Raw genomic sequence first — 11,291 nt, 5'->3', positions numbered from 1 at the left:
TGAGCAGTAAACCGAAGATAATCTCGTCTCTCGCGTCAAAATATGTCTTTCAGGTGATGCTACTAAGTTTGTTCCCTGATATTAACGTAACCCTGCAATTTCCTGATATGTTACAGCTGCATAAGATGGCTGTCTTCTGCTTTGTAGCACCGTGAAGTATGGTACAAGATTACCGACGTTTTGGAGGTGCTCACTACCTCAATCAATATTAGTAGCAAGATAATTCTTTTTAGCGTACTGACACTGGGACCGTGGGTTCGATTCACACTCAAGACATGAATGTTTGTTCGAGTCTTTCGTGTTGTGTACTTCTGTGTAAGCAGATTCCTTGTAACGGGCTGATCGCTCATCCGAGGAGTCCTACCAAATGTCTAAATAGATGAATACACCTCCCATATATGAAGATATTATGGTCCTTCAAGGACAGGAGAGTCAACACGAAAATAAGAAAAATTGTAGCTGCCTTTTATGTTCAATTGGTGTGCTAAGCAACTGTTAATTATGGAAATGTGTACGCATTTTACTCTGTTAGAGTAACACCCTGTTTCGTCGGTGTTGTGAGACGACAAATCCTTCTGTCTAAGATTGCCACAGTTTCTTTACCACTCTCGATTATCAGTGAAAGGTAAGAGTATTTACGCAGATCAGGATTCGAACCTTTGACGTATAGCGTGTACGCCAGTCGCCCTCCGCCTGGGCCACGCCCATGAAACGACTTCAATCAGATCCACGCCTAGCCTTGCAAGGTAGCCTTTCCCGCACAACTGCTGGTGGAGTGCTCAGGAAGACAGCGTCTCCCATTGGCCAGCTGCGATATGAAATGGAATGCGCCTGTGAGCTGCTTTCCAATGGGGTACGACACAATGCATAGCTGTAATGAGAGTCCTCAAACAAACAACAGTTGAATGAGGCAACATGAATATTTAGGTTATGTTAATGGTAGGAAATGTTTTAATTAGATGAACTGCTCTCAGCCATCCAGATTTATTCTTTATTATACTTTTGATGTGCAAAATGACATAATTCTGGGATATTGCGCCTTGTAGTAGTCTCGTAGAAACTGACAGACGTTTCAGGGGTCCTTACTACACCCCATCACCAGTGTTGAGATTAGAGCCACTAAGTATCTCTGAAACGTCGTTAATATTCAAGTAGATAGCATAATCCTCGCCGGTGAAACAGAAATCTCTCCATGTTTCCTGTCCTAGGACATTACTATATTTCTCTTTTCGAATTGAACTTACTGGAATGTGTGCTTTTCTCGTATTGGCTGTCTGTAATAGTTACGTCCTGGTCAGTGTTTCAACATAGTTTAATGCTTTTGTAATGGCAATGATAAGTTTCTGTTTGTACCCCAAATTGCCTGTAACTCTCATGTATGAACCGTCTTTATCTACATCAGTTCACATTAAACATCGCGTATATGAAAAAACGCCTCTCTGGGAGAACTTAGCTATTACACAGTAAATATACATATCACGTTAAAAATGAATTCTGCTTTACTGTGAGCTAAACTATGGAGTATTTCATGTGTTCTGAAGCTCTGCCTTTATTGATCCTTGTTACCTTGAAAGTAGACCTGCAGACGAACGATACATTTAAAGAAGAATGAATGCTGGCTGTAACGAGATACGTGGGAACTGTGTGGCATGCTCTGAGCTGCTCTGGTCATCATTTGGTGTACGACGGCTATCCAATACTTCTTCAAAACACACACACCCACTGTGTTGATCAGCACAGCTGCATCTTAAGCGAAATAAATCCACCCATTCTATTCTTTTTGTTAACTGGCTTTAAGCGGTCAGATTTGCCTACATACAAAAGCTTTTGTGGACAATGTGATGAACAACGCGCGGGAATACATATATTGACTGACTGCGCGTTTATCATCTCCCATTTTAAGATTATATTCGGTGTCTTGCAGATTGTACGTGTTAGAATGGCATACGACCCCGTCTGTATTGCTCACACATCAGCTAAAATTTCAAGGCCCACAGTTCTTTAACCCGGCTCTGAAACCAACTCCTCTACGACAAATGTCATTAAAATGCAGACTTTGAAGAAGGGAATGAGTTGAGATGATTTAATTTCAAGAAGAATCCGTAGCTGAGTATAATTTTGTTAACGAGAACTCAGATGCATACAGTCGATTCGTTCTGGGGGTCAAACCAAGGACAAATGGACTCACGAAAACAGAAGAAGAAGATGTCTGCAAAGAGAAATGAATGAGAATTGTAAGGTTTTCTGAAGGTGCAATGCGCGTGTATTTGTAGGCATTCAAAATTGGCTAATATAGAAGCATCCATTCCAAGTTATTAATTTTACAATATGGCTTGTAATTAATTAGGTTATTAGTGCAAGAAAGAGGCCATATTGGAACTCGCTACGTAAAATTCCCAGGGTAATCGCGGAGTGATACAAAGGGGGTGCAATGCAAACGAGCTGCCCCGGGAATCGCCGTTCGAAATGTTGAGCCCGTGACGTCACAAACTGCATCGCAAGTTAAGACCATGTTTACTCCGACTCGTTAACAAATACAGATAAAAAGAAAAAGAGATGATAAAATTTTACTTTAATTGAAGGGAAGAATTTGATTTAAAAAGTTGGTTTTCTTCGCCGATTCGCCACTTGGTTGCAGGTGCAGAGCCACCTTGCGTGTAAACAAGACGTTGGGGCGTCTACCAGGCCAGTGACAGCAGAAAGCCTTCGCGTGTGGTTGAGACTAGATGTGTGTGTGTCATACTCCCGCATTTGCTGTAAGTACTTTGCAAATAATTAGGTTGTGCGGTGGAACAGCATTCATCTCTGCTAATTAGCGAACTTTCAAGTGTTTATTAATCATTTCGTTGCATTAAAGATAATTAAAAATATTCAGAAGCGTGCAGAAAGAACTTTGCAGGAGTTTGGTGGGTGACGACAAAAAGTAGTTCCCAAGTACTTAACCGCTCAACGCTGGTTGTTATAATATCGAAGTGTTCACTAAAATATTTACTAAAAATTCAGTAAAATATTGAAGTTGTATTCTCGAGTAAATTACGTAATGGCAGGTCGGAAATTATTTGCATTGTAACAGTGAGAACAGGTTGTAAAGTTCATTGGCATTTGGGCGCACTTTTCGGAAACTTTTGGCGGTCTTTTTGCAAACAGCCTGCGTGCTGGAATATAATCCAGGTGCATTAAGTAGAATAGATTCAATTATATTTTGGTGATATATTTGTAATACGGGAAAATGAAATGCATTCAGAAATACAAATATTGCGAGGACAGGAAATCAGTTAACAATATTTATGGTACAGATTCCAGCATGAGGAACTATTTCTGAAGTTCGAAGGCATCATGGCGCTCTTTTTATGTAACATGACGCGCCTTTCTTGTAACTTTGGCCCACTCATTGTTCTTGCAAGATGGAACCATCAAACAACTAATACAGAATGTGAAGATATACGTAGAATGTATTTTTCTTATGTATGAAGTCGCTCGTTTGTATTTAAGTATTTAGAAATAAGGACTTCAAATAATTTGCTTTAGTGTGGTAAATAATGTTATTTATGGGCATAATTTAGATTTCTAATGATCGGGTGAGATTAGATTGGTGATATTAGGATTTGAAACAGTGTGCGGATGGTCCTATGATCATTAGATTGATATTAGAATGTGCATTAGATTGATATTAGAATGTGCGTTAGATTAATATTAGACGGTGCATTAGATTGATATTAGAATGTACATTAGATTGATATTAGAATGTGCATTAGAATGCTGACGTTATGATTAGCTGCAATGTGCTGGTATTAGGATACGTGCAGCATTATACAATTTCTTCCTCATCGATATTTTCATGTAATTCCTTTCGGAAAATAGAACAGGATTTTCAATTGAATTTCCAGCCCTCAGTGCCGAAAGCGTTTGAAAGAATTCCAATTGCAAAAGATTCTCCCTAAAGCCTTTACGCATACCGTCCTTGACTCTTTGCCTCCGACGGACAGACAGACAGACAGACAGACAGACAGATAACGCAGCAAATAGAGCCGACAGTAATCATTGTTCACTTGGAGTGCCGTTTGCTCGCTGTGTAGCTCGTCACTTGTTGGCGTAATTAGTCACAATATGGCGCGCATTAAACCTGAAGACATTTGTGAATATTAAAATGTTCAGGGCATTTACTGAAGTCGCCAGGAACTTGGGATATTAGTGCGGATTATAGGTTAAATATTTTCCTGGATATTATACCAGTAATATTAAAGTCTGTTTATCCACCATTATTATGACAATATTTAAATACCAAAAGAAAATTAAAATAATTTAATGACTCATTCTCCTGTACGCCATTCGGTGGAATCCGAAATCTGACAACACGTCACGTTTGTGACAGTGACGTAATCATTAGATAAAAATTATTTTTACGGCGAGTACCACACATGATCTGTTCAAGTTGCCTCACTTTCTGCATGACCAACCTACAACTCTGTCTTCTCTTCTTGTAGTAGCTACTTCCTTCCTGATGCATGGCCGGCAAACACTAACAAACACGACTTGTACGTTCATGTGTGCTCACTGCCATATTCTGTTTGCTTGGATTTAGAGGAACTTTTTATATACGCGTTTCGCGAAAGCCTTCACAAATTGTTACGTCTGTTTGTATTTACTGTGCGTTACAGAATCTGATTTTAAATCCCTTAAATTCTATTACGCGGCGTCTAAAGACTTTCGGACGTTCAGAGAAAACTGCTCAGAATTTATTTGCAAAAGTCTAAACAAAAACAACAACAAACTCTTTTAAATTCTGACGGCAAGCACAAATGCTGTTAGCTGTGACGGAAGGACGGACGGACGGACAATAAATTCTACACATCAGCCTCAGTTACACTTAGATTACTCTTCTAATTCTTCAGCAAAATTTGCCAATGTTAGATTCAATCAGACATTCAGAGATTCTCTGTCACCTGATATTTCCAGCAAGTCGTCTTCAACATCCGATGTGAACGCAATGAAGTCCTCGACTCTTGAACACGTCTCAGGCTCTAGGAGTCTGCCACGTGATCCCAAACCAGAATAGAATCGGCTTATAATGAAACGCATTTAAGCGATGGCTTTTTCTCCAAAAAGACTCTTCATAGTTTTCTTCAGTTACAATTACGTTTAGTCTCCCATTATAAAGGCACGTCCGGTACGGCGCCAGTTTAGGACGCACCAGAGTGCGACGTTTGAGATGCACTTGTGTTCGACGTTTAGGGCGCACTAGTGTGCGAGAATAAGGTCGCACTTGTATGCGACGTTTAAGATACACTTGTATGCGACGTTTAGGGCGCACTAGTGTGCGAGAATCAGGTCGCACTTGTATGCGACGTTTAAGATATACTTGTATGCGACGTTTAGATCGCACTAGAGTGCGACGTTTAGGGCGCACTAGAGTGCGAGGATCAGGTCGCACTAGAGTGCGACGTTTAGGATGCACTTATATGCGACGTTTAGGGCGCACTAGAGTGCGAGTATCAGGTCGCACTAGAGTGCGACATCCAGGGCGCACTAGAGTGCGAGTATCAGGTCGCACTAGAGTGCGACGTCCAGGGCGCACTAAAGTGCGAGGATCAGGTCGCACTAGAGTGCGACGTTTAGGGCGCACTAAAGTGCTCTATAATAGCGATTTAAAACTGTCGGCAGTTTATCTGCTTATCATTGTTTATTACCGTTCTGCTTTTTCAACATCCATTTTTACAGCTGTTCGTCCGCCTGACATGTGTATCGTGTCAAACGTTTCTAAATGACCAGCCCATGCTAAATTTGTTGACTCACCTGTCGCGGTCAGAGAAGAACATTCAATTGACTGAATATATCGGCAGATATTTCGAGCTAATAAACAACGTTCCGAGGTAGAATAATTACTGGATTCACAGGCGTTTATCTCAGTGGGGATTAGGCAGGTTCGCAACGTGTGGTTCGCGAGTACTCTTGGAGTTTCGACGTGGTTTTTGTTTGCGTGTGGACGACGACGGCTCTCTAAGTAAGTGTGGTGCAGTGTTGTGTTGTGTTGTGTTGTGTCAACGGCTGCAGCGGTGGAACGGGACCAGCAGCAGTCGGGCTTCGAACCAGGGACCAAGGCGGACGGAGCAACGCGCAAAGAGTAAAGTTAAGAAGACAAAAACCAGTGTCGGCCGAACCCCTAGTGGTTGAGGACCCATCCGCTGGAGGATGGGCAGGGTGCTCGCGGCATATCTTGTACGCCATAGCATAGGTACGGTCTTATCAGAGCAGCCAGGCCCCAGGTTGCCAACGATAACCACGTCGGTCCGTGCCAGGCAACTTGTATTTGACGCGGCGCCCGCCACGACTGAGGGCATGTTAGGTTAAGGTCAAGTTGGCAACCCTGTGTACTTTACACTTTTTTTATAGTTTGTAAGTGTCCTCCCTGCCCTCCCCGATAGGTGCCCATGTTAGGTCGCGTGAACTTAGCTTTTGTGTCCATGGCAATGGACGTTCACTTAGGAGGGTTTGATATTTCTGTGTGTGTGTTTTTTTTTATCACAGGGTGCACAACTTGACAGGTTCGGTCGGCACGACCAATGAAATCAATGCGAGAAGGAGAGACAGACAAAAAGAACTTTTGCATTCTCTTCCTGTGAATAATTCGCATTGCAAGGAAAAAGATTCAGTAAAGCCAAAATCCAAATTTGGTTCTTCAGTCTTTCGCTTCAGTGCTGAAAGATTCGTCTGAATCTATATACCTATATATATATATATTAGGAACATAAGCTGATTTGTATGAAGTGAAATATTTTGTTCTTTCTTGTGTGTTATGCTTTATTCCAGTTTATAAAGTAACCTGAGGATTCGACGTTAGAGATGACATCGAATTTTGTTAACACCGAAGTAAACGCGCGAGCGAATGATAAAAAGTAACTGAAAATTTAACGAATTTGCTAATCGATCAGTGACATTACGTTCGGCGTGGCGGTAATAATCGCGAAAAGTCTGTCCCGGTTAGAAAATTACGCGAATTAAATCTTTCTGGCGTATTAATAATAACATATTTTATTTCGAATTAATCAATTCGAATATGAGTTGTCAATTAGCGTCGACATTTACTCTGATTAATGAATGCAAAAAAGGGGAATGTATTCGCTTGGCCGGATCTTTGACGTTTCATTTCGAATTCAGTGGTTCGTCCTTCGGCTCTGACGAAGTTTGTTTGCGTTTTCGATGTTGGAATCCATCGACGTTTTGTTTTGCGATGGATGTTGACAATTGCTTAAAAATGATAATTCAGACTTCGAAGTCGGCGTGTGGTTTTACTCCTCGTAGTAGATGGAGTGCAATTGAGATGCTTGAAGTTTCGTTGCGTTGTGGACAGGTGTGATGGAATTTTTACGTAACAATTCAGATCAGCGCATCAGAAGAGACACGCGGATACCAGGGGCACAGGTAAGTTTCGTGCGTTCAGTTGTTAATGAATTGCTCTCAAGTTTGTTGGCTGATCTTATAGAAGTTGTTTTGTTTGTTTCGTCTGTTTCAGGTCCCGCTCACGTCCTGTGCCTCAACGTGGCGAGCGGGTGAAACAAAGAACGGTGCACGCCCGAAATTATTGCGTTTTGTCATTGACTGAAAACAGTTCATTTTGGGCATACTGTTGCATACGTTTATGTTTATAATCGTGATTCGATCAATGCTTTTGCGCCTATTAGTTAACCCGTGCATCTGTTTTTGCGTGCCCACTGGTTATCGTTTTTGTATTTCCTGCAAGAATTAATCAATGGATTTTGGTTTTGGACCAAGGTTGGAGGCTTGAACAGATTTCTTCTGCAATTGAGTACATCTTAAATAGCCTGAAGCATTTGTCACCTTGAAATTAAGGCGTGGTCTTTTTGCGCACTCATGATGTCTCTGTCAGCTGTCCAGGTGGATCCGATGTTTGTGGGTCGTGGGAACATCAAGTTAGAGGCGATTTCTGTGTCGAGCTGTGGCTGCTAACAGCTCCGACGTCCGTGTACCACGTGATACGTGGAACAAGAGTGGACTGACAGTGTCAGGAAGACAAACGAACGACGTGGTTTGCAGATGCACGCGGTAAAGCTAGTAGGTGGTCTTTGAAACTCAGTCGTCAAGGTCAATTATCTTGTGTGTGTGATGATGGCTCTGTGTATTGCTTGTTGGGTTAGGTTAGTTGTTAACAAGAAAAATGTTGACAGTATGTCCCAAAATGTTCAGGGTGCTGGCGCATCAGTTGATGTATTCATTTGCTTTGTTTTGATTTTCTAAATTTCTGTTTTCTGATGTAATATATTTTACTGTAAATTTAGAATTTTTGAATTAGGTGTCACGGGAATGCATCTTTCTTTGGCTAAACAGGATAAATTTAATTAAATACTGATTTTAAATAATTTTCATTTCACTCCTTTCATTTCTTCTATGCAGTTAATGTTTAGATTTTCAATCATGTTACTAAAAAGTTTAAGCCTAGACTAAAGGGTTATTTCCTCACTCCTTATACTCCATAGAATTTGCATCAACTAGAAATTATTCTCGCAGTAATATTGTAGTTGCCGTAAATTATTGTCGTAAGTACATAATTAATATTTGTATTAGAAACAAGTCTTTGTTTGTGTTATGACATATTCTGTTTCCTCCCGTGAAGTATCTGTATAATATAATTTCTAATAGCAGTTTACTAACTCTTTAGCAGAGGAGTAGCCACACTGGATTAAGTAAATTGGTAATTTGCGAACAGAGGCTTTTGAAGCTTCAGTTGACCTGATCTTTTTTGAAACATTATGGAAATGGAAGGGTGAATGAAAATTCATCAGTCCATGGTGCGGTGCTTTTCAGGTTAATCACCTGCAGCTGAACACACCATCACTGAAGAAAATGGTGATTATGACGAGTCGCGAAGATGAAATTGTAATTTGAAGATGGCAGCCTTCTGGGCTTTTGTGCCATGTGGCCTTGTAGAGGTTGACTGACAATTCAGAGGCGTTTTCGACCTCCATCTTTATGGCGACGATATCCCACGATGCTGTCATCTTCACTCTTTGTGCCATGAGAACCTGAAATCTCACATTTGTAGTTTATTTCAAGGTATTTCGCCTGTATTTGCCTGGAAGAAGTAATGAAGGTATGAAAAACGAAATCAGCACAGGGCGGTGTCTGCAGGCCGGGATTTGAGCTCATGGCATCCGGAACATGAACCACAGGGACATTTTTTTTAATAATCCTTAACTATTTAATAGTCAACACGGGATGTTTGCCAGAATATTAATATGTGCAATAAATTGCCAGAGGGGGGACTTGAGTGCTTTAATACGTGGTACTTAAGTGTCCAGCTCATAAATATAGTGCCTAATCCTAGTTTCTTAAAACCTTGCATACTGTGCAGTATTGAATATGTATCTGTAATATATAAAAGTCATGCATATAAAATCTCATGTGTAATTGAAAGTTCGGTGTCGTATTGCATGAAGTATGGTTTTATAAAGTGCGACATTTTTACGCTAAGTTCTTTGTAACAAACCACTTCCTTATGAATTGTATGATTTTAATAGACGGACTAATGAATTAATGTTTTTTGCCATTGATGGTGACCTCGTGAGGTCAAAACGCGTTTGACCCCAAGTGTTTTTCAAAGTGTAAACAGTTTTGTTTTTTATGCATGATTTTATATATTTCAGATAAATATCCTTAAGAAGTAATACCTTGGAGGTGTTACTTAGAAACAAAACTGATTTTTATCTGTAATGATCACAGGTTGGTGCTTATTGAAAGGGAATTTATTGTACATGTAACACTGACATCTTCAGGTTCTGGAAGCAGTTTTATAAAAACTTTTCTTGCCTTCACAATTCAGTGTATTATATAATCAGAAAGTTGCTTCTGAGCGTTTATTTATTTGATTAATCTTGAAGGCAGTGTACTGCCATGATCGATTACATTTCGTACAGCGTGTACCCATCTTAGGAGTTCTGACTTCCAGATATTTGGAGGGAATGTAGAGGGGACCAAGGGGGTTAAATATAAAGAGTATTTTCAGCTATATGTGAATATTTAAAACAAATTACAAGTTTTATTCTCTGTTGTAATAATGAGGAACAGTAAAAATACATAATTATGAAAGTTATAAAAATCAGTATTCCATGATTTTCCTAAGTTACAAACGGTAATTATAATATAATAAAAGTCGTCACATATTTCCCCTCTTCTATTTCCATCTACTCATCAATTTTGTGTGTGGTTTTAAATTACACTTTTCAATCCTCACATCTGGGTGTTCACAGTTAAAAATTGTGTATACAAATGTAGTTTTTATTAGTTAATGACCTTGTTATGAGACTTGTAATTAAACTTGCCCTGGCTTACTAATAAATTGAGATTCTTGGTAAATCATGCCATTTTCCCTCACTTAAACCTCTGCCTTCGCTAATTCTACAACCGTGTTCCTTCTCGCTACGCACATTTTCCCTTCTTTGGAAAAATCCTTTCAATATAGGCATTACCAATAGAGTAGATAAAACTTCAGCTGTAAGTTTTTGCAGTTCCTTAAATTCGCAGCTTCAGAAAATTCTAGCATGCTTTTTGTTGACAAGCGTATGAAGACCTTGAGTTTTTGGACAACCGCGTCTTGTCATTAGCATATTTTGCCACATTAACGAATCTTGTCTCACGAGGTCCTTGGAAAATATTAAAATGTATTATTCTAAAAATTACACCACTTCGTGAGATGACAACTTCCCTGCAGTAAATATTATTTGCGTCTTTTGAAATTGTGCTTTTATTACCTGAATCAAAATAAAGTGAAAATTGAATTAACTTTGCTGCCTAAAAATTTACCTTTCGGTCTACACTCCGAACTCAATACAATCTCATGTTTCAGTAATAAAATACTTTGCATCACAGCGCACATGAAACGATTAAAGGTTACAGGAACATTCAAAAATGCACATCAAATTACTTGAGAGAAATTTTGTTGAAAATGTACGTATAAGGTTGTAGGAGTGTGTAGTGGACAAAGCTGGAGTTTCTGTGATTATGGTGATAAAGTATTGCGTCCACAGAAATGAGAAAATATTTGCATTCCTCAGAATCAGTTACTGATCTGTCTTTCAGAGGGCAGAAAGTTCAAATCCATAAATATAATTCGGATTTTCCGTTCAGCATCCAAAGCTAAACCTCGGATATCTGAGAACTCTTTGGATTCCGCAAATACGCTGCAGGTCCTCACCACTCAGAGACGCAAAACTCATTATACGGGTGTTCTTACATTGCAAATTAAGAAAAATAACTTGCGGCTGGAAAAATGTGAATCA

The sequence above is a fragment of the Zootermopsis nevadensis genome, unplaced genomic scaffold (assembly GCF_977971745.1).
Source record: "Zootermopsis nevadensis isolate Lab colony 2312 unplaced genomic scaffold, Znev_1.0 Znev_ptg000011l, whole genome shotgun sequence".
NCBI lineage: Eukaryota > Metazoa > Arthropoda > Insecta > Blattodea > Termopsidae > Zootermopsis > Zootermopsis nevadensis.
Note: the sequence above shows the minus strand (reverse complement) of the source record.